The following is a 24,387-nucleotide window of genomic DNA, read 5'->3' on the forward strand; positions in this document are numbered from 1 at the left end:
CTGCCTGTGAGTCATTCTGCTTTGCTGAGGTCACTCTCCTAAACCTCGACAGCACTATAGTCAGTACAAAACAGCAAAGAGTTGAGCCTTCAATCAGGCTATCACTCACTGACATAACACATTTAATCACAGGAAAGTTAAAAGAAAATATGCAAAGAAGGTATTGCCTTTCCTTCTTTTTCAAGTCTCAAACAGGAATAAACTGTCTCACACTACACCAGACCTGTCTAAACAGACCTGTATCTCTGGAAGAAGAGGACAGATGCAAAATGGGAAAGGCATAAATAGAAATAGACAAATAATTCCCCAGTAAATGCTGATTTTATTTTATAACTATTTCAAAGAAATTAAATCAAAAGAAAGGTGTGGCTTGAGTTAATATTTTTCTGACCTTTTAAGAGTCCATGATTAACAAATACTTCATTAAATAGCAGAATCAATACCTGAATGCTTAACAGGAGTTTCTAGGTGATCATGTTTCAAATTTTTAAATTAATGTAATACAAACCAATGGTGAATGCATGCTATAGATTTTTCTCTCCAAACACATTCAAATGCTAGAAAAATTTCAGCAGATTCTGGGAATCTCTAGGTCAGTCTTTTCATATCACCCTATACCAGATAACATGGTAGCCACAAAAAATAACAGATCATACTATCTAGACAGGGGTGAAATAGGAAGGGTTCAGGAAATAATATGTAATTATTTTCTCAGTAAGATCTCAGAGTAACATTTCTTTCTGCTGTAGTTCCAAATGAGTTATTTTACTTAACATCACTGCATCAAGCAATATATCCATCCAAGTGCAATCACTGTAAATATTTCAAATCCTTTGTTTCAACTGAGGAAAACCATTACACTTGATCTTAGCACAGATCTTGAAGTAGAGCCTCTGGATGGAGGTGTAGAGTTATCTTGCTTGATATATAAAGTTAACAGTTTAGCCGAATTTTTATAGCAAATTGTACAATATATTGAACAGCTACATTAGGTAACCATAAGGAAGTGATTTTATTTTTTTTTTGTGAGCTTTTGAATGTATTATCTGAATATAAGAATAATTCATCATTTTTCTCTATTTCCTTTATATGTTTTTCATAAATAATGTTTCAGTTCCATCTTCAGTGTTGCACATTTAAGGCACTGATATAGTATACAATCTGCTGTATTCAATTCATTTTGTCCAATTTTTCACTTCCAGCCTAGAAAATTCAAAGCCAGAGCTCTGACACATCAGTCACACAATCAGCTAAATTAGGCTACTCCAGTTGGTTTAACTGGCAACTTTCAAGCATGAAAAACAAAGCAGCAAGGTTTTAATGGTTTAAAGCCTCCAAAGTGGATCATAATACAAAATGTATTGCTCATCAGCTGGCAGAGAAGGCAAGGAATGCCATATGCTTTCAGTTTCATTTGTGTTGTTTATCTTTAATACTAAACCCTAATGCAATACACTCTCTATTACCCTGCCATGTCAATCTTTTTTTATGTGGAAGGGGGTCAGGAAAACAAGACAATATTGGTTTCAGTAGTCACAAGCCAATGCAGGCTCTACTAATTCCAGGACAGCTGAGAGCTATGGAATAGTAAATTACTTTTTTCATGCATGAATTAGAAAGCACATAGTTAACAGTACAGTCAAAACACTTTGCATGGCTAGCTATATGCTTGAAGTTAATGTTTAGAAAATTTGAAAACAAAACAGCAATAGCTCAACCATATGTATGAGCAACTCCAGTTTCAAAGTATCAATGCAATAGTTAAGTCCAGCATATGTAACTACAGGTTAACTAGCTGGAGAAGTGAGCTCCTGCTAGAGAGCACTGCATCCATAGACTTAGAATACTTTTTCACTTGCAACAGGGGAGGAGTGACAATGCTTTCGTGACAGACCCTCACTACAAAGTAAAAGCTAGACTCCACTTGATCCTACTTGATGGTTTCCATATCCTTACCAGGTTGGTGTTTTCTTTAATCATGGTCAATACACACACATACAAATATCTGTGTGGAGAAAGGCAGCAATTAGCATCAAACTGTAAAAGGGAAAATATTTTATTCCGAACACATTATGGATTAATAACATTAATCTCATCTTTGAAGTTAAAGACACAAACAAATTTAGCTAACTTTCTGAGGATCTCTTTACCCTTACATTATCCTATTGGTCACCAACTTTCTCTTCTTTATAAGATAGCGGAGGTTACTTCTTGATGACAAGTGTTTTCGTAAGTATGTATGTTACGGTTACCTTAAAGAAGGTGTTAGATTGCTGCTTTCCTCCTTTTATTGTCTGTGTAGATTTTGAAGGACTATTTTTGATTCTACTGCAATCTCTTTAAGTCTTCTATCTTCCTCTGGACCTGAACTACCCATCGTGAACAAGAAAGATGCTGCAATATGACATGAAAAGAGCTTAGAGAGGGCAGTTTGCCAGCTGGCCACTGTCCTGAAAACTCTCTGGGAGAACGACAGAAGGCAGCAAGCTGAATTGCTAAAAAGAATCATGGGGGAAGACAGAAAATGCAGCTTAATAGAGATGCTGTAGAAACTAAAGCAAGAAACAGAATAAACTGAATAAATCTGATGATCACCAGGGAAATGGTCACCTAAAACTGTACTCAAACTCCAGACCTAAGAAATTAATCTTGAATCACAAAAACAGTAATTGTCTGGTGAGGAAATTGGAAGAGATTGTCGAGCCCACCAAGGTCTGTGTGTTTGGATGGTGGAAAATTGGCAGATATGCAGCTGAATTAGGAGAAAAAGAGTTAAAAAGTAAAGCAGATTTTGCTGAAGAGGAGCACATTAATTATCTTCTAGAGAGAATTATGTACCTGCAGTCTTAAAACACTTTGAACACAGCTTCAAGGGGACAAGGTCAGACAAACAACTGCTTTGTTCTCAGTTAAAACATAAAATCAAATAAAACTAAACAAATGAAAATATCCAAAAACCAAAAACACACCCACAAAACAAGCAAACAAAAAAAAAAAACACAATCCCAGGGCACCAGGCATTTGCATTTTCTGAATTGTCTGTTTTAGTTTAGAAAAAGTTATAGAAGTATAAATTAAAAGACAAATAAAATACAAATCCTAGCCCTCCTTATGTAGCTGTGAAGTATGCATCAGCTGAATAATTATAGTTGTCAAGTATGCTTAATATTTTCTATCTAAAATGAAGACCACAATCTAAAAGATTATTCTTGGTAAGGGGACATATCTGCAGACAAAGATTACTTTAAAGAGCTTGCCGGAGGTGTCCCAGAGAGTTAGAGCTTCCTAGTAAAAAAAATCTTGGCTTTGATGACAGGCAATGGTCTTATTCTAGGAGTTTATGACACAGCATTTTGTGCAGGTTTTACAGTCTCCTCCATGACTTGCATTAAGATCACTACCTAAGAAAGATTTCACTATATGTAAATGTGCTAAGACATAGATTAAAGTTTCATTAACCAGATTAATGTCTTTCAGAGTCATCCTTGCAGGGAAAGCCTATGTTAATTGTAGATAAAAATATTTATATAATTTTAAAATTAAATTTCAAATAGTGCAGCGGGAATAAAATTCTTTCTAGAAAGTTATTTTATTCTTAATCTTAAAGTGACAATACCGAACCTTGCCCAGCTGAGAAGCCTGATCAAGGAGAACCTGTGGATGAAGCACTCCATAGACAGATAGAAAAAGCCTCACGCTCGCAGGCCCTTGTTCTCATGGGTGCCTTCAAACACACTGACATCTGTTGGAGGGATGGTACGGCCCGGCACAAGCAATCCAGGAGGTTCCTCGATTGTGTAGAAGACAACTTCCATCTGCAAGTAATAGAGGAGCCAACAAGGAGAGGTGCCATGCTTGACCTCGTGCTCACCAACAGGGAAGGGCTCGTTGGAAATGTGACTCTCCAGGGCAGCCTTGGATGCAGCGATCATGAGATGCTCGAATTTGAGATCCTCAGGACAGTGAGAAGAGAGTGCAGCAAGCTCACTGCCCTGGATTTCAAAAGAGCAGACTTTGGCTTCTTCAGGACCCTGCTTAGTAAGGTTCCATGGGATACAGCCCTAGAGGGCAGGGGGGCCCAAGACTCTTGGTTGATATTCAAGGATCACCTGCTACAACCTCAGGAGTGTTGCATCCCAGCCAGAAGGAAGTGCAGCAGGAGGGCCAGGAGACCACCTTGGATGGATAAGGAGCTGCTGAGGAAAATTCAAATGAAAAAAGAGGTTTATAATAAGTGGAAGCAAGGACAGGTGGCATGGGAAGAGTACAGGGATGTTGTCCAGGAAGCTAGGGACCAGGTTAGGAAAGCTAAGGCCCAGTTAGAATTAAACTTAGCTAGAGGTATTAAAGATAACAGGAAGGGATTCTACAGGTACATAGCAAAAAAAAACAGACTAGGGAGAATGTAGGCCCCCTCAGGAAGCTCTCGGGAGAACTGGCTACACAAGTTTTGGAGTAGGCTGAGGTTCTGAATGACTTCTTTGCCTCAGTCTTCACTGGCAAAGGCTGTGACCAAACCACCCAAGTCTTGGAATGCAAACGCAGGGACTGTGAGAATGGAGACCTTGCGCCCACTGTAGGAGAGGAACTGGTTCAAGACTATCTTAAAAATCTGAACGTGCACAAGTCCATGGGTCCTGAGGAGATCCATCCGCGGGTCCTGAAGGAGCTGGCAAATGAAGTTGCGAAGCCACTGGCCATCATATTTGAGAAATCATGGCAGTCAGGTGAAGTTCCCAATGACTGGAAAAAGGGAAATATAACCCTTATTTTCAAGAAGGGGAAAAAGGATGACCCGGGGAATTACAGACCAGTCAGTCTCACCTCTGTGCCTGGCAAAATCTTGGAGCAGAATCTCCTCGAAGGCATGCTAAGGCACATGAAAAACAACAGGGTGCTTGGTGACAGCCAGCATGGCTTCACTAAGGGGAACTCCTGCCTGACCAACTTGGTGGCCTTCTGTAATGGGGTTACGGAACTGATGGACAGGGGTAGAGCAGTTGATGTCATCTACCTGGACTTGTGCAAAGCGTTTGACACTGTCCCACACGACATCCTTGTCTCTAAATTGGAGCGACATCAATTTGATGGATGGACCACTCGGTGGATAAAGAACTGGCTGGATGGCCGCACACAAAGAGTTGTGGTCAATGGCTCAGTGTCCGGCTGGAGACCACTAATGTGTGGTGTCCCTCAGGGATCGGTGTTGGGACCGGTCTTGTTCAACATCTTTGTCGCTGACATGGACAGTGGGATTGAGTGCGCCCTCAGCAAGTTTGCTGATGACACCAAGCTGTGTGGTTCGGTTGATACTCTGGAGGGAAGGAATGCCATCCAGAGGGACCTCGAAACGCTTGTGAGGTGGGCTGATGCCAACCTCATGAAGTTTAACCATGACAACTGCAAGGTCCTACACCTGGGTCGGAGCAATCCCAGGCACAGCTACAGGTTGGGCAGAGAAGAGATTCAGAGCAGCCCTGTGGAGAAGGATTTGGGGGTGTTGGTGGATGAGAAAATGAACATGAGCTGTTGGCAGTGTGCACTTGCAGCCCAGAAAGCCAACCGTATCCTGGGCTGCATCAAAAGAAGCATCGCCTGCAGGTCAAAGGAGGTGATCCTGCCCCTCTATTCTGCTCTTGTGAGACCTCACCTGGTGTATTGTGTGCAGTTCTGGTGTCCTCAACATGAAAAGGATATGGAACTGTTGGAACAAGTCCAGAGAAGGGCCACGAGGATGATCAGGGGACTGGAGCACCTCCTGTATGAAGACAGGCTGAGGAAGTTGGGGCTGTTCAGCCTGGAGAAGAGAAGGCTGCATGGAGACCTCATAGAAGCCTTCCAGTATCTGAAGGGGGCCTCTAAGGATGCTGGGGAGGGACTCTTCATTAGAGACTGTAGTGATAGGACAGGGGTAACGGGTTACAATTTAAACAGGGGAAGTTTAAATTGGATATAAGGAGGAAATTCTTTCCTGTTAGGGTGGTGAGGCACTGGAATGGGTTGCCCAGGGAAGCTGTGAATGCTCCGTCCCTGGCAGTGTTCAAGACCAGGTTGGACGAGGCCTTGGGCGATATGATTTAGCGTAAGGTGTCCCTGCCCACGGCAGGGGGCTTGGAACTAGATGATCTTAAGGTCCTTTCCAACCCTAATTATTCTATGATTCTATGATTGTATGATTTTGCATTGCTTTAAAAAAGCCCAATACCAAAAACTAAAGTTCACTTTTTCAGAAAATATTTAATTCTTGGTGTAAAATCTTCACAGCTATAGAATTTATCAAGATCCTTGGCAAATATTTAATAATTGCCTTTACTTAAAAATTTACTTATGGTCTGAATTTATGTAAATGCAACTTCTGCCTAAGGGGACATATCATCCAAAAAATCACAGAACAGCTGATGTCTGAACTGACCTCTGGAGATCACCTGCTCCATCTTGTCAGCTAAAGCAGGTTGCCTAGGACTGTATCCCATTAGGTTTTCAATTTCACCAAGGACTGCGACTCAATAATTTTTCAGGGCAACCTGTGCTACTGTCCACCCCCCATCACAGGGGGCAAAATAAAAACAAATAAAAAAATAAGTTGCTTTCTTTTTTTAAATGGAATTTCCCATATTTCAGTTTGTGACAACTCACTCTTCTCCTGTCACTGAGCACCACTGTGAAGAGCCTCCCTCCAAACTTTATTGTCTTCCGTTCAGTATGTAAACACATCGATAAGATGCTACTGAGCCATTCCCACTCCAGGTTAACCAACCGCAGCTCTCAGCCTCTTCCAGTATACTCAACTCCCATAGTTATCTTTCTGGCTTTTTGCTGTTCCTGTCCAGTACGTCCATGTCTCTCTCAAACTGGGGATCCCAGAACTGGAGATGATTCTCCAGTTGTAGTCTCACCAGTGTGTTCATATAGTGCATATATATGTGTTTATATACCAGAATAAAAAGCTCAAGAACGTTTTATCCAGTGTTATCCATAGAGGTTCACCTAACCTCGCTCTCTTCTGCATTTATCTAAGGCAGTTGCAAAAGAGCTTTTGTCTCTGAAACTCTCGACAGCTCAGCTGAGCTGAAAATTTTTGTTGTCTGTTGCTTTTAGATGGCACAGTTAGATCTCCATTTCTTCTCTAAAACCACTTTTTTATATCTTTGAGAAATGAGTTTCTATTATTCATGAATTCTGCTTTGCTGACTGGCTTCAAAAAGCTGTATTATCTGAAGTGAGATTTTTAGCCCTGGATGGGCACAGGTGTTATCTCTACTGTTGTGGCAAAAAATAGAAGCCCTAGCAGGTGCTTGTTTGGCATTTGTTTGGCCTTTAAAACAAGAGCCAAGAGGGATCAGCATCTGTAGAATTTCAAAATTCCCAAATCTTCTAGTTCTTTGGCAATCTGCAGTTCTAGTATGCCCAAAGTTTCAATCCTGCCACCCTTCTGGAAAAGAGGCTGGATAAAGAATTCATATGCTTCCAAGGCTATTCTCTGCTTTGTAACCTATTCTCATTTTTATAAATAACCACATATTTATAAAAGACTAAGCATTCAGGAGCCATCTGTTCTTCAGTCTGCTCCTTGCCATTTTGATGCCATGGACCCAACAAAGTAGCCATCCTGAATACAGGAGCTTCTACTCAGACTTGGATCCCTGCAATCAATTACCACCTCACCTGAACTGCCTTGGAAGTTTGAAATGCAAATAGTTTCTAGAAACAGAAACCAATACAGTTCCTAGGAGTAGAAGCAAACACAGTTTCAAAATTCTTTTCTCCAGAGAAGTGAAAGAAAAATGCTTGACATTAAAGATCTTCTTTAATTCAAATGTTGATTGTATATTTCCATGTGTCTGTGCCTGAGTGACCTGGATAACACTGTCAGCAAATTCTCAAGAGGAAGCCCGAGCAAGCTTTGGAAATTTCTTTCTTTATAGTATCAAAGTACTAGGAGTAAAAGTAAAATTATACCTGCTTATTCATTGATGCAGTTTCCAATCTCTGTAAACCCACAGAAGGTGATGAAGGTTACTATTAATCTCATGAAAGTCCATTCCTGCTGCTGGTTTTGATTTTTCTGACTTACAGAATGTATACTTATGTCCACCCAAATTAAATATCAGAGGAAACTCCCCCTAGTATTGCCATCATTTTCTCATTTGCTGACATTGTGGAATAATTTCTCAGGATACCTTAGACTATCCCAGCCACCACTATTCTCAGATATGCTCAGTTAGAGAATGAATATAGACAACTCGTCAAAATTTTAGAATTATTTTCTTCCCAAAAGAACCCTCTGGTTTTGTTGGAATTTTTTAATACTACTCATTAGTTCCCTGGGGTTCTTCTGCTTATTAATCCAGCGCTTTTAAACATGGAATGGATATTTTTGGCAAAAACATTTTGTCATCTTGCAAAGCAAGATCTAAGGAAACTGAGATAAAACACTTTTTTATTTCCCCAGTATGAGACACTTTTTGTTTGTTTATGCAGCCTAACCTTTCCTTCCTAAAAGCAGTGGCATCCATGGGAGAGACAAACTGAATCTCTCATGAGAAATTAATAGAAAAAAGATTTATTTTCAATCATAGTAGAACTGGGAATTTCTAGCATCCCTTGATGCTTTTGGCAGAGTGGCTGGTTCACTTACAGGACCTCTGCACATTTTACAGGCTAGCTACCAAGAAAAGGTTCTCTGACCGTTTGTATTTTTGTCTATGTTAGGTCTCATTAGCCAGACAAAAACATCTTTTGAAGTTAGAAGCCTGGAAACCATGAGACCCCTCCAGCTTTCAGTACCCCTTTGGATCCTGTGCTTTAGCACTGCAGCTCTCAGCACCAAGCCAGCTTTCCAACAATACACTAGAGAGCATAAAGAGGATCTTTTTTTTTTTCCATTAAAGTCACTAACTACTCCTGTTCAACAGTTTTCTGGGGACAGCAACTATGAAAATTTATGAGGCTTTGCAATTTACAGTGTCTGATACATCAATTTCAGCTGTTGTTTCATGATGTTACTGCCTTACATCCCTTTCTTTTCAGGGATTTCAATTTGCTTTAATAGGAGAAAAAAAATGTATTGAAGAGACAAAATATATTATTATGCTACTATATAAATATGTGATGAGCCTGCATCTTGAATGCTGCATGAGGCTCTGGTCCCCATAGCTCAGCAAAATTATAAAAAATTAAAAAAAAAAAAAGTAAATAATGCTGATGGATGATGCAGAACTGTTTCCAAGCAGAAACCAATTAAACAGACTAGTATTCCTCAGCTTAGGCAACAGATGTGCAAGCTGTGTTTGCTATATGTACACTCACAACACTGTATTCCCTTTCTAAACCAGGGCTTCTAGTATAGCACAGTATATATTTAAAAATTATATCTAACAAATTCTACGAAACATTTCCTTGAGGGACATGAGTACCACACAAACCTCTGAAAACTTTTCTAATTAAAAGCAAAAATTTGGCCCTTTGCATTTAAGTTCTCATATTAATAAGAATTTACCATTATTTTGTCATATAATCAATTCATTTAATTGTAATTTTACTTTACTGTGGGTCTTATAGAATCTCTTAGCTTTCTAACATCTTTCAATTCTCATCAGTTCATCTCTCTAATGAAGTCACTTAGGATTTCTTTGTACAAGGTTTAAAGCAAGAAAATCAACCCTTGTCCTGGCTCAGTATACAGTGTTATAGTGAGAGCTAAGAACTCACTGAATATTAATGAAACTTCTAATAATCTACTATGTTGTCTTTTGAGTAGGGGAAAAAAAAAATGACCTTCAGATGAATACAATCCCTAGGATGTTTTATTTCACATTTCCATGAATGTATATATTACTTTGCACATAAAGTAGTGGTGAAAATTAAAAGGTATTTACTAAGAAAGATATGAGTAGCCTGGAGGTAAAAACGTACAATGAATTAGAAAAAGTGATACGTGAACAGATCTAGTTTAATGGATTTATTATTTTATAATCTATCATCTTTCTCCAAGCTCATTAACAAAGAATACAGCAAAGTGCAAATGTCTGAAATAATTTTAATGGGACTTGACGAAGCTTAAGAGAGATTGTTTTAATTGTTTTGAGATAGGGCTAAGTTATGATATTACATGTCTGCCTATTTTGGAGGAATAAAGTGGTAGCTTCATATAACATCTAAATAAAGCAATCTAAAAAAACATCATTACTATTCTCAGAAGGAAGGGATTTTCAGCATAAATACCTTGAAATCAGTGCAGAAAGCTGGCCATTTACTAAATACAGCATTACCAGTTTACAAATACAGCTGCTGACTCAAATAGAACAGGTGGTAATAAACAAACCCATCTGCCATCATACGCTGCAGGTAAAATTCACTTGTATTTGAGTCTGGGAATTATTATAATCAATGGAAATATTTTTAAAGATGGGGGTTTCCCCTCTTAACACAATATATAATTTATAAAATGTAACCTTTCATGAGACCAAAACAGAGGTCAAGTCAACAAGAAGACTATCTGATGCTGAAAGATCCTGAGTGGATAACATAAGTCATCTAAACGCAAACCTTTCCAGTGGCTACCTAAACAAAGACATAAGCCTGTTAGGAGCAGCATTCATTTAATTCTTGAAGATTTCATTCATGTCATACAAATGAGATGAATCCTTTCAAGATTCAGAATCATTACAAGGTGTCTGTCTTTCATGCCTACAAACTCACAGCTATAAACTTACTTAATTTCTACACCATCCCCCGCCAGAGGCAGCAATGAATAACACAAGATAATTATAATACTCTCTTCAATCACTCTTTGTTATTTTAACTATATGGAGACTGGTGGTTTTGACATATTAGAGCATAAAATACAAATTTTACTATTAAGATACCTGTCTTCATCTTCATGGTTACATATATCCACAGGCATGGGCATTTTGTCTAATTTTTCAAACAAAAGTATTCATCAGAGACTGCAGTGATAGGACAAGAAGCAATGGGTTTAAACTGAAACAAAAGAAGTTCAGGTTAGATATAAGGAAGAAGTTCTTTACTGTGAACATTCTTACCCTGGCACCAAATCTTAGATAACCTGAAAATTCTTCAGTAATTAATGGCTTAAATCATACCAAATGTTTTGTGTTATACTACCCAAGTTCTTCACATAATTATCATACAAATGTAGTTAGGAAAATGCATACAACTACTTCAGAAAAATTCCTTGGTGTTGCAGTGCCTCTCTGACACACACGTAAGTTTATATGAAGGCTTTGAAAATCTATATACTTAATTTAAAACTATTCCACATTTTTCAGCATCCAACTACTTGCTACTTCCTTCATCTCACAAGTGCTTTTTTTGCCTTAAAATCAGACTGGACACTAATCAGTTGCACATATGGATCTGACTTCTGCAGAATTTCTTACTCTCGTTTGTTTTATCATCTATCAGATTCAACCTTTCTACCAAATCCTTCAGACACAGCTGAGAATGTCCAACATGAATATTAAAGGAACTGCAGGATCTGACTGCAGTAGCTCAACAAGTATTATTATGCCACATTATTAGTAAAGGAACTGTAAACGGGACAGGACACAGAACTTCAGGCATACCACAGAACAGACCAGGCATAGTAATGATGACACCTAGACACCAATTCTATGAAAAGAAAAACTGGTAGTTTGAAAATTCAAAGAATAGTAAGTTATTTATCCTGTCCCCTAATGTAAGAAAAATCTGTGATTCAATTCTAAGCAAATTTAGTCTATAAAATATGTTTCTATATATCTAGAGAACAATCATCATCTTGAACTCTTCAAAGGTAGGTATCACCTCTAGTGATTGTATCACTACAAAGGTGATACTCCTTTGTATTCTTTTTAATTTATACCTAGTAATTCTGAGAGAAATATTTGAGTTATTTAAACTCAATAAGCTGCTGGCTATCACACAGATAGAGTCAAGATTTTCCCACTGTTTTAGCATCTGCTTTGTCTCAGCTGATATCAAGACTACCCATTTTTCTTCTGGTTTCCTCTCCAGTGATTCTTTGTACAGTATTTCAGTCTTTTCCATGAAAGCCATCTCACCAACAAAGCTTACTGAAGGAATGCCAACACCAACCAAAGAAGCGCAACACAAAAATGTAAAGGCTTTCTGTATGATATATGGGGTTTTAGGGACACTTCCACTTAGCTGAAATTCAGTTGATACACAAAGCAAGCTGAATGACTCTTTGAAGTCATTCACAAAGATACATAAAGCAAGCAGAAATACATGAAGTCAAGAAAATAACATTCACACAGAAGGTAAGGAACTATTACTGTGTTCTCAAAAATGTAATTGCATTCATCAGATTTGTTTTAGTCCTCTGGAGAAGAACTGGCATGGATAGTAGATAAAAATTAAGTTGATAAGGGAAATTAATGGAATGTTTGGGAAATAACCACAGCCTTTCAGGGCTATGCATTTTGAGCACAGGTAGATGAAAATGACATGCCTGACCTTAAATGTAACAGTATTCTTTACAGATTAGGTTATTTGTGTTAGACTTGTCAATCAAATATGGCATGAATATATTTCAGCAGCAGTGCAATTTGATTAAAAATTAATGCAGTCTATTTTTTGTTAAAGTCTCAATACATTTAGATGGACCACTATGTGTGAAATTGTGATACTGCTTGTCAATTGTTCATCATTTTATTGTTAGGGAAATCTATTGTTACTTTGCTTTTAACAGAGGGGCAGTTAAAATCAGCCCTTTGATATTAATATATTCAAATCATGAGGCAGTTTTTCAGGTTCCTTTTACATGATGGATCCTGACTGCAAGCACTGAGAAACATTATACTTAATACTCTGAAAAAAAAAAACCCTTAAAGTACTTGCATTACATGTTATGCTTAGGAACTTCAAAAATCCAATTCTGCCTAACTGGACTTCTTCCTAACACAGCTTAAAAACCCAGGTTGTCTGTCAAAAACTGGGAGATAGACTGAATTATTTTGTCACTGTGAATGGGGTAAAGGTCTATCAAACACAGTCATTATCAGGACAGCTGCTAATTATCATTACTTTGATATAGAAAATGATGCACTGCTCTGAAAACACTTACTTAGCAACTGCTCTTTAAATACTAGGCAAATTGTCAAAATATCAGAAACATATGGGTTTTATTTATTTGCCATTGCTTAGAAAAATTAAGTTGTAACTAAGATAATTCTATCTCTTCATGGCAGTAAGAAAGCTCTAGGGTTTTGAGTCCTGATTTTTATAGTTCCTCCAATATCTAAAAGGAACAGTTTCAAAGGTGCAAATAGAACTGAAGGTATTTTATCATGAATTCCATTCTATGATCTGATCCCAGCTAGACAGTCTATCTAATTTTGTCCATATTTCAGATGAAGTATTTTACGATTAAATGACATCAACTGCTCTCATATTATCTGCAGCTCCAAACTAGGAAAACTGGATTTAAAATTCTTTTGCTACTTATAACTCTTTAAAGTAAATTCAATTATTATGATATCATTTTTATCATAGTCTTCAGAGCATAAAGAAAAAAAAATTTCCAATTGTTCTTTTACAGGACATTTTTAATTGCAGCATGTAATTATTTTACTGTATTTAAAATGTTATATATAATGTGCATATTAGGTAATTTGTATGCATCATCTCCACATATGCAATCAAATTTGTTTGAAGCTGCATAACCAGTTTTCACTCCCTCCTGAAGTCACCAATTTGAAAGTCTGCTTTTCTCCATTCCTCACAGTTAAATAAAATTGTTGAAATAATAATTTTAATTCCAAGATTCTAACCTAAATTACAGATATCTGGTGCTTTTTAAATTTTCAATACAACATACAGCTTACCCCTCAAATTATAGATAAAATTTATGTCTACAACACTCCACCATTTTGATCTTCAAAATCTAACCTACCTTTTTTGTCTTTATCAATTTTAAGATGTTAGAGTGTTTTCAGAAATATTGCACACAAGCCTATGCAGCATCCCAGAAGTAGTGTTGAAAATTATCTTTACTTGCCAGGAAACAATCTTTTCTATGCTTAGGAAAAAGTGGAAATACCCCCAGAAACACATTTTTGAGTTGACTGCATCCTTTCTTCTGTCCTTTCAGAAGATGACAAGTGTTTTTAGGAGCAGACAGCTATTTGGCTAATATCGTAGCACAGAGAGAAGACAGCCTACTATGCAATTTCACAACTCGTACTTTAACCTGTACCAGGTTTTCTACATAAACACTGTTATAAATAATTTTGGCCTTTGATTTCATAGAATCATAGAATAGTTAGGGTTGGAAAGGACCTTAAGATCATCCAGTTCCAACCCCCCTGCCATGGGCAGGGACACCTCACACTAAACCATGCCACCCAAGGCTCTGTCCAACCTGGCCAGGGATGGAGCATTCACAACCTCCCTGGGCAACCCATTTCATTATTTTGTGTGTCACTGAACGCAATGGGTCACACTGCTTTTCATCAGGGTTATTTGAAGACCTGTTCTGAAGCCCTGTTCCTATACAAGATCATGTTTCATAGAATCATAGAATAGTTAGGGTTAGAAAAGACCTTAAGATCGTGTAAGCAGATCAACATGGGCAGGAACACCTCACTCTAGACCATGGTACCCAAGACTCTGTCCAACCTAGCCTTGAACACTGAATATTTTCAATTGCTCATGGCAGCACTGTAACTCAGTGCTGTAAGCTACTGCTTTCTAGGCACAGGGACACTTTCAAAGATGTGGGCAAGACGAGAGGAATGGGTGCTCCCTGCAGAGCCAAGTACCTGGCCCTGGGCTGGACCCAAGCATTGCTTGTCTGATACCAGCAGGCACCAGAAGTTGATGGCCAAGGCTTTAACACCCTTCCCTACCCCAGGTCCACATAAAACATGCCTTACTGCTTTGTTAACGGTTACCTGAGCAGTTGCAGCAGCAGAGATGTGGGGTGCCTGAATGATTCCTACCATGGCAGAGAGCCTCGAGATGCAACGCACTGTGCTGGGAGCGCTGGCTGGCACTGCCGCACGGCTGCAGGGACGCGCTGAGGGAGCTGAGGGGCTGCCCTGGGCCGGACACAGCCGGTTCCCGCCGGTTCCAACAGCCCCACACAGGGCAGCGCTGAGCCCCTCAGTGGGGTGGGGGAGCCTCAGGAACACGGGTTTAGGAAAGGGCAGCGCAGTGCTGGGAGGGAGGGGGAGAAGTGTGAGAACAGCCCTGGGACACCAAGGGGGTGGCAGGGGGAGGGAGAGGGTGCTCCAGAGAGGGCAGAGAAGCTCAGAGCTGGGAAGGAGGGGGGGACAGGAAGGTGTTTGAGGTTTTGTCTTTCTTTCTAACCAGCCAAATATATTTTAATTACTTATAAATTAAATTAATTTTACTCAAGGCAAGTCCTCAGCATCTGAGAAGCACTCACTCTGTCTTTACCTCAACACATTAGCTTTTCCATTTTAATTTTTTCCCTGTCCTTTGAGGAGAGGAAGTGAGCAAGCAGCTGGGTGGAAGCCTGGCAGTTGGTTAACTCACCACACGCTGAAGACAGTGACACACTACAGGTTTTCTGTAGCTGCAAGTCCACTAGCAAAAATATCAACTCACATTGCCTTAGACTGGGTAATGTCCAGAAACATTTTAGACAAATAGAAAAAAAAAAAACAAACCAGTCCCTTAAAGTGGCAATAAAGAAAAACATACCCCAAATCTTTCAGGCATGCTGACCAAAATTAGTTATGGAGAACTAGGTTAGCAAAAGAAATGGAAATATGTTAATTCTCTTAACCCACTAACATGTGCCCAGCCCCATAATCCATGTTAAAGTCATTCCTCTAGTAAAGATGAAAGAGCTACATATAGTCTGAAAAGATCATGTGCTATATCTGTAAGTCAAATATGCACAGTTTCAGTTTCAGATCACCTTCTGTATTAGAACCACAAGCTAATCTAATGGTGGCTATGCATGTGGCATTCAGGTCACTAACTGCCTTATTAACACCCAGCAGTAACAGCAACTTTTGCCTACCCTCAGCCTATTCTCCTTGAATCATCTATCTCCCCATCAGTAGTCACTGCAGATTTTCTTTTTGCTTGTCTGCTTTGTTTCATCTGCCTTACATGCAGTAATTAAGCTAAATCAGGAGGTATATTATTTTTTTAAATCACAGACACATCAAAAGCTTCCATGTACTGGAACAGTAAATGACCTTATGCAGAACCTCACAGCACTGAACATGTACCAAGGACAGCTCAGATGTCACCCAGATGGCATTGTATTGTGCCATGCAAACACAGCCTTAACTCAAGTGGATGATAAGGTTCTCAAAGACTGAAAACCTAACGCGCATGATTGTTCACAATTCCCACTGGAGTAATAAATGCAGTCACTCACTTAAGCTCTGAAGCTTAAACTGATCACACACACTCCTGTAGGTTTTTTTAGCCAAGGATCAGGTGGTATTCTTGAATCACTCGCTGTTCCAGTGTTCCAAGTTATTTTTATAAAGTAGAGTCAGACGCGTCTTTTATGAACACAGCACAGTTACAAGGAAAAAAAACACCAAATATTAGTACCACTTTTAGAAGAACTATCCATTCAGTCAACAATTTATAAGAATAATAGCTAGACTATTATACAGATCATAAACATTTAATTTAGCAGCTGACACTACATTTTAGTGTGTTCCATGCGTTCTCCACCTCCTTTTAATTGCTTAATGAAGAAACATCACAGATTCCACCACTAAAAACTGTAATTTCTATTTCCCTTAGATTATCAAAGGCTATATAACATATAAAAGATGTTAATATTCCTATCCATTAGTCATGGCTTGATAGAGGAGGATGAATATGTTATCACACTTAAAGCAAAAATATGGCTCAGGTTGTCAGCAGGGACCTGATTAGTTTGCAAAAGAAACTTGCTTAATTTGTATGCTTATGAGACACACTGTCAAGGCTTCTATGAGATTAAAGACAGATATCCCATTGGAGTACACAGGCACAGATAACATACACATAAAGTTATCATCAATCCAGATAGATTCCCAGTTTTCAAAAAGAACAATCTAATTCAGAGAGGTCTGAATGCTCTTCTACAATGCATAGTAACAATTTGAGTGCTGAGTATTAGCACCAGGAAGATTGCTTATGTGAGCTTTAGTCTGACTGACATTCTGAAATACTCTTTTTACTCTTTGAGCTGAAGAAGGTAAACTTCTTTTATTCTGAATGTGATAAAAGGTACAGAAAAGTTATTTTGGATGAGGAAATCTTTGTTCCAAAAGATGGGAAACAAAATGAAACTGCAATGAAGTATGCTATTTCATATTCACATGCTCACTCTCATTTATTACACCACTCTAAGATAGCTATAACAACAACTCAAGCAAGGCTTATTATGGATAAACCTCCAGTCTTCACTGTGACCTCTACAGAACCTGCTAAAGTCATGGCTCTAGTGACTTATGCATCAGAAAAAATACTTCTGATTGATTCATTCCGATTAAGCACAGGGACAAATGCAGAGCTAATGTGTATGGTGGTGCAAAGTTACACATCAGTGAATGCAATGTCAGATACCAGGCAGTCTTAATCTAAGGCAACTGTGCTAGTACAATTTATGTGGCAAGATGCTGGAAGAAAGTGCTTTATTCTAACTAGAAATATGCAACATCAATATACCCCTTAAGTAGTTGTTCTCCCTAAACCAGGAGACCCTTCATGTAAATAAACACCAGTCCAGGCTTCTTATGTTTCTCTTAATTCAGAAGTGATCTGCACAAACCAATAAGCCCTGCATCAGCAAGTGAGAATAAGTCCAAGCAAGTCTAAGCTTGTCATGTAGAAAGTGTTGAAGGAAAAATACAAGTTACAAAAATTTTTTCTTGAGCCACCTTGGAAACTCATTTTTAATATCCTGAACTGAAAAAGAGCAGACAAGGTTCATAAAGTACTCAGTAGGGAAAGTAAAATCCCAGAAATTTCTTTGCATATCTCAGTGTAACTTCTTCTAATCAATTCGTTGGACTTTATTTGCAGCCAATTTATATACACTCCCAATTTAGGGAAACCTTTGGAAAATACACTAGAAACACAAGTAAAATAGCATAGAGATGCTTAAGAACAAAATAAGTAAATCACAATTACCTTCTGACTCCTGGAACGCAGGTTGATTTTCTTAGAAACAAGTGATCTAGTTTAATTACTAACAGTTTAGGTTTTATGAATTCTCAATATTATCCTTATAACAAACTCTTCCAATGCTTTTCAGTAATAAAAATTATTTTAAAACAGTTTGGGGGAAACTTCAAACTATTCAAGACTGGAACAACTGTTTGAGCTGATTCTTATATGAACAAAGAGAGAGATATTTGGTAGATTACTTATCTTTGTCCACATAGAGAGAATTACTCCATTTGTTTCTCTTAGTTGTACATAGAAATCACGTCATTATGTGAGAGATATGGCAGACTTGCACAGAAATACAACAGATTTTTGACTTGCTGTGCATGTGAAACACACAAGCTGTGATCACAGAAAAAATTGCTCTGCCACAATAGATCATGTGTTACATATTATGCTGTGTAAGTACTGCTCATTAATAAAACTACCACTAACATTTAGGCAACACTAGGATAGTAAAAAATTTTTACCATGGAGAATAATGATCTTAGAAGTAAGCATTGCTGCTCGAGTTGGCAGCCAGAAGCAGACAGAAATGTTTCGCCATCTCATGGGATATTAGAATATCAACACCCCAAAGCCTGTTAATAACATCTATTAATCCAATTATGAAGAATATGCATCTGTAATAAATTAATGTCTAAGTCAGAAAGCTTTCAAACACGTCTCTTATGACTATTGATTTGAATAGCTGACATATATTTTTAGAGAACTAAAAAAACCCAAACAACAAAACAACCCCACCTGCCAGATGTTTGAAGGTCTTAATGGATCAAACGGCTATCCTTTCGTTAGCATACAAATTTTCAGATTGTGTATATAAGGTACCAAACAGAAGGATATCTACAAAGTCTTCTTAAAACCCGTATTCAGACTTAGAGGTATTCAGTCTCAGTTTATGAGCTTTCTTACTGATTTCTCTATTTTTTTAACTGCCTCTCAGCTGAGTTTTGCAGTTACTAATGATTTGCATGTGTGTGAGAAGATAAATGGGCATGGTTAATTATGCAGTATCTGGTGAGAATAATGTTGTATCTCTATTATCCACATGTATCATTGAGAAAGACAATTTTATACACGAGACTAGGCAATTGATTAAGATGAATCATCAGATCACTGAGGTTCATTTTACCACAGTCATTTCAATGGGCTCCGACAATTTCAGCACTTTGGGTTAACATGAAACTCAATCTGTTTTGAGGGTATGAATCAAGAGCAGAAAGGCTAGATCTTTACTGTGAAATAGATGATGTTGGGGGGAAATTATCATCATATACTATCTGTAGTGTATAAGGGTTATCTTACATTTTACATTTCTTTTGGGTGAAAGCAATTATATGTCTCCATGCTAAAGCAGGTAAGACTATCACCTCCTAGCTAAACACAGTCATACAGTTAAATCGACCTAGGTTTATAGAAGATTTATCAATATTGTGAAAAAACCTGGCAAACTTGCACTATTAAATTTACTACATCTGACCTATTGCAATGACTTTTGTTCTAAATGAATAGTTTAATTTTACTGTCTCCAGCACTGCCAACAAGCCTTACAATTCTCTCTTCTTAAAACAAAGACTCAAAAGCATTTAGTGGTATTCACTTTGGAAGCTACAAATTTGGACCAATTTTCGCCACTGCCTTATTACATCTGTGGTTTTGACCCTTCTGTTTGCCAACAGGGATATAGAAACAGTTATTTTTTTATTTAAGTTTTTGAGTTGTGGGTTTGTTTGTTTGTTTTAGGTTTTTTTTTAACAGATCCCTACAATGTGAGAGTAGCAGTGACTTGCACTTATTTTATCTGATGTATTTTTAAAAACTGGTCCTGAATATCTTCCACAATTACAGCAGGCAAATTTACTAGCATCTTTATTGTCTGCAAGACAAAATGCTTGGATTATATTTTTATTTCTAGATTTAAATTAATTTGCACACATTGGCCATTGAGTTTGCATTAAGAAAAAAGCAAGACTCCAGCAGCACATCTTGCATCTCTAGTGGAAGCTTTGTAACGACACTCAGCTTTTGTGGGAATTTGTCCCACAGTGTACTATTCCCAGGGAAGACCTGTTTGCTCAGTAAGTGTCTTTAGCACTTTCTGGAGAAGATTCCATGTGTTTTGTCCTAGATCTTACTACTACCAAAGTGACACTGAAGTATGATGAATGCCTAAAAAAGAGTGAGAGTTTAAACTTGGTTATATATCAGGGGCACAGCAAGAATTCAGCTCAGGCAGGGAGGTTAAAGAACTTCCTGATGTAACTTGCCTTACATAGATATAATGGTGAAAGCAACCCAGAGTGACATTCTAAATGCCTATAACATGTTTCTGTTTGAAGGAGCTTTCCAAATTAACAAAAAAGAACAAGGAGAAAAAAAAAGGAGAGATGCTTAAAAGACCAATAAATTAAAAAATAGGCTACATTAAAAACATTTTTGGAAGTGTTAATGCTTTTTATGCAGCAAATTGCATGTAATATTATAAAATCTTATGGTACATGAAGCACGATTTACAATGTCCCTTAAAGAGTAATAGAAGCAGATGGATGATGTTTTAGTGGCAATCTCTTCTTGTGAGTTTCCAATTAAATAAAGAAATGAAACCTTTCATGTCCTGTGCTGTTACGATGATATAGATAAATGAACTATCCTGTGACACAGCCGTTTAACAAAGCTTCCAATGAACTGTACTTTTAAAATTTAGAGGAATACCTCCATCTACTACTTAGGCAGAAACCGTTCATATTTCAGATAACTTAAGCATAAGAGTGTGAGATATCGCTTGGAATATGTTTTTTGAGGTACTTTTGTATAGATGCAAGAGAGAAGATGAGGAAAAAACAATATCCAGAGAAAACATAATGAAATCCCATTTTCCTATGGAATATATGGCCCGTGTGTCTGGAATTAGCCTATGATCAAGCCATGATATTTCTCAGAAATCCTGATGGCTTTTTTAGCACCTGAAGGTCTTCAGGCCGTCACACTGTCTAGGTCCCAACACATTCTGGCTAACTAACCTCCACCAGAAGATGCCTTCAGCCCTCTCAGTTCTCTGCTGCTCTCCTGATTGCAGTGCTCTCCCTGTTGGTGCTCTGTTACTCCTTGACAAGGAAGCAGAAAACAAAATGCCAAACCCCAGGCATCAGCAGATGAATCAAGCTGCCAGTCACTCTTAAGCCAATTCATCAACACACAGATTTAAGCCCAGCATCAATATCTTTTACAGTATGAGCGGGTGACTCAACAGCATCAGCTCAGAAGGTAAGATTTAGTGCAGAAACTGGACCTCTGAAAATGAGGCACAAAAACTCAGTAACTTTGTAGAAGGCTTATTGTTAATCCAGGCTTTTTTCTTAGACATAAATGTCTGCTTGGAAGGAAAGATGAAAGCTTTTCTCTAAGACATATGCAGTAACAGTAGTCCAACCTTTTAAATTCAAAATTTCTTCATGTAAAACTGTTCTATTTACTTTTTTAAATTCTATGTGTAGTTTATGATTGTGAACATAATTTCATTGTCACATTCCCACTACAAGCATTCTCAGTAAATACATATTTCTATATATTTATAGAGATATTATAAATATTATCTATTATATAGATTTGTATATTTAAATATAATATTCTATATTTCTATAGATTATGTAACTGAAGATTTATATATACACATACACATGTAAGTTAGTGAAAGTGATATGCTTCATAAATCCAACAGTAGGCAAATTAGATGACATTTAGATCTTTCTTTGAGGGAGAGGTCAAAAAAAACCCCACAAAAATAGAGGAAAAAAACAACCAACACCAAAAAAAAGCCAAACCACAAACGAACAACATCTGTAAGGTCTGCTGCATGGTGGGGACATCCGGTCACTGTCCTTCTGTCATTTAAAACTAAGTGAAGTGCTCGTTTTGCTTACTAGCCATGCAGGCTAAGTCTCCTGACATGCTGGATACTGAAGAACACAGCAAAGACAGCTCTCAGTGCTTCACAAAGAATCAATGAAAGAAGTTTTGATTCTGGATCTGCTGCTGACTTGCTCTCATTTTATCTCATGAAATTGTCAAAGTTTAATGAAATAAGAACTGTAAAATGTTTTAATGTTGTTGGATGAAAAACACTACTCAACCACAAACACCACATGCATAAGAAAAGCTGTCTTTGCATGTGAGACTCCCATCCTTAGCATCTGCTATGTTGATGAAAGACCAGCAGTACTCCTAATATTGCAACACTTCTCTTCTGCTGCACAGATTGTACTTTCTTCCTATACCAGTTAAGAGTTTAGTATGTGCTTTTTAGTTCCTCTTCTTAAGTACAATGCAACAATAACAATGCTCTAAAATACTGATAAAGCATCTCAAAAAGTTTAGGACTGGCTTACAGCCATGTGCTCTGAGATAACATGATTCAAAATTATGTAAGTCTACTGACTATGGAGAGACAGATAGCCCTCTAATCCTGTACTGGAAAACAAAACAAAACAAAAATCCCCAACATTACTGATATTAATGAGATCAGAAGGAAATTCATATGCTGCTTGTGATTTGAACATCTGAAGACAGACTGATGACAGTTTAGAGAAATCAATGACTTTCTGACAATAGTTCCTACTAAAATACATAATTTCCTGTGTTTTTCTCATGTTTCAAGAAACACTGGTCGCCTAACCTGATAATGCTTCCTCATCCCTGCGGATTACACTGGTTTACACAGGATTTACACAGCGTAAGAAGGAAGACATGAGAACACCAAAATACTTTTTAAATGCCTTTTTTTTTATCTAGAAATATATTTCTTTGACTATGTATATCATACAACATTAAGTACATTTATTGATTCCAAAATAGCATTCAGCATAATATTTTTTAACAGAAAAATACAGGAGAAAAGCAGAACACTACTTCAAATATTCTAAATTTATAAATATATTTCCATTACCAAGGATGGAAATATATTTTCCACTCATTTTTTAAAGTATCAAACTATATTTTTATTTTTTTCTTGCATGTCTGATAAAATGCTAATTGCTGCATCTTGTATATCTCTCTGCATTTAGTTACAGAACAGCTGTCAGAGGCTCTATACAGCTCTGAAAAGGTGACGAAATTCCACTTTTTGAAATGACCAAATGTTGCAAAAGACACTTCATTTTCTCTCTTTTCCTCTATATGAAAACCACTGTTGAGATACCAGATATAAATATACTTTTAATTGTACCCTAGATGCTGTTCTTTCATCTTTTCTTCTTCCCTGTGATTTTGCCCACTGAATAAGCACTTTTCTGAAGCAATTCAAGAAGTGCAGTGAAATCATTCTCCTGTCTCTCTACTTCTTTTAAAAATAATGAGGGCTAGTTGATTTTTTTTAGTATGTTTCCATGTTTTGTAATAAGTGAGCAACTTTTTCCAACTATTTTCCTTACAGCTGATTGCCTCAATTTTGGAGGTTTTAAGTGGGAGTTTAGTTAGTGGGGTTGCTTTGGTAGTCTTTCATTCCTCTAAAATTCAGATAATGCTAAAATTATTTTTTTAGCATTAAAAAAAAAAAAAATCTCAGTAGACATTCAGATAGTGAAAAATGTCATTGTAACAGGCCAGAACAATCCAGGCCATATTTGAATGTTTTTTTTCAGTCCAATAAAAAGGCTCATAATCTCCTGATCCTGGTGTTTTTTCATTCCTTCACAAAAAGAAAAAAATCATCATTCTGCAGACAAGAAAGTGTAAAAACATGGAGAAAGATGTAAATCATATCAAAAAGTACAGTTAAACAAAAGGAAAAGTCTTCCACTCATCCTGGAAACAGCAGAAATCAAACTAAGTTAGTGATATGTGCTGCTACACTGACCTTCCATCAAAGAGGATTGAAGATGGCAAATCACAACTCACACAGTTATGTCCTCTAAAATATTAAAAGCTTAAGCTAAATATCAGCATTGAGAGAACATCGGTGTTTAGAATATTCATGGTTTTGATAATGTTATTTAAAGAGCTTCCCCAGTAGTAAGATATAAAAATCCCTATGACAACTCCTGATATATTGCTGGCTGTAAACCAACTTTGATTACAATCCCTAGTATGTTTCCCACATTATGTGATTAGGAAAACTGATGGGCAAACTTAATCTAGTACACATTTACATCATTGAATATTTAATGCTAAAAACTAGGAGACAAAAATCTTAGGTAACAAAATTTATATATGAAA

This window comes from Pezoporus wallicus, unplaced genomic scaffold (assembly GCF_028554395.1).
Source record: "Pezoporus wallicus isolate ANWC-B61680 ecotype Strahan unplaced genomic scaffold, APGP_CSIRO_Pwel_v1 scaffold_6445, whole genome shotgun sequence".
Classification (NCBI taxonomy): domain Eukaryota; kingdom Metazoa; phylum Chordata; class Aves; order Psittaciformes; family Psittacidae; genus Pezoporus; species Pezoporus wallicus.